Consider the following 1,259-nt stretch of genomic DNA (forward strand, 5'->3'; position numbering starts at 1 on the left):
GTACACTTACCCTGGACAATGTCCAAGGTCAAAGCTTATAGCTCCTGTGTCTGAGCTATGGCCCTGATCAATCAGTCTTGGGGTATGCTTTCAATAAACCAGCCCTGTTTAACTGAGACCAGAGTCTGAGTGGTTTGTGTGGCAATTCCTAAACACTGACACATATTAATTAATTAAAAAACTAAAATTATCACTGCATATCCTGACTGCATGAATTAGATTTCACATTTGCAAGAATATACATGATATGTTTTTCTTTTCATTTTTTTTTTACAAATTTAAGGAAGCTCTGATCTGTGGTACCTGTAGTCTATATGTAACATAAGAAAACCAAATACCGTAATGTGACTTGTACTACTGACTGAATCAGTTTCAAGCATGGAACACCCAAAGATCAGGGCAGAGGACAATGCCTCCATAGTGACACAATTCATCCTTAGGAGATTTTTTGAACTTCCCAACCCCACAGGGATTTAGTTTGGAAAACTCTCTATAATTTACTTGATTATCATAATTGGAATCAGCTTCATTACTGTCTTTACAAAAATTGATCCTGCACCACAGAATCCCATGTATATTTTTATGCCAAGCTTTTCTTATCTGGAAATCTGTTTTATATTAGTCACTCTTCCCAGGATTCTGTTCAATATTGGTAGTCAAACTAGAAGTATAACCAACCTAGCCTGAGCCATACAAACCTGCTTCTTACTTCTAAAAGTAACCATTGAATGTTTCCTGCTGGCTGTGATGTCCTATGACCGCTATGTGGCCATCTGCAACCCTCTGTACTATCCTCTGGTCATGAGCCCAATAAAGTGCACTCAGCTGGCAGCAGTCTCCTGACTTGGAGGCATCTCAGTCCAGATAGGACAAACCTGTCAGATACTCTTTCTACATTTCTGCAATTCTAACCAAATCAACCACTTCTTGTGTGACATACCACCCATTCTCAAGCTGGCCTCTGGAGATACTTCTCTTAATGAGCTGTCTGTCTACTTATCAGATTTTCTTTGTGGCAGGCCATTGTATATTGATACCTGCTTCTTATAGCAAAATCTTACTGCCATCCTTATGTTGCCAAGAGCCACATGACAGGCAAAAGCCTTCTCAATATTTTCTTTGATTTGAGAGTATGTTGTTTTTGCAGTTTTAGATCAGCAACCATTACTTATTTGAGGCCAAAGTCCACCAGTTCTCCAGGAACTGAAAAACTGCTTTCTCTGTTCAACAGCACTGTGAGCTGCATGTTCAACTCTTAA

At 39.2% G+C, this 1,259-nt stretch overlaps 1 pseudogene; it reads left to right on the forward strand.

Annotated features, from left to right (window-relative positions):
- The first annotated feature begins 378 nt into the window (after window positions 1–378).
- LOC110317942 lies at window positions 379–1,259 on the forward strand (annotated as a pseudogene).

Source organism: Mus pahari, chromosome 3 (assembly GCF_900095145.1).
Source record: "Mus pahari chromosome 3, PAHARI_EIJ_v1.1, whole genome shotgun sequence".
Classification (NCBI taxonomy): domain Eukaryota; kingdom Metazoa; phylum Chordata; class Mammalia; order Rodentia; family Muridae; genus Mus; species Mus pahari.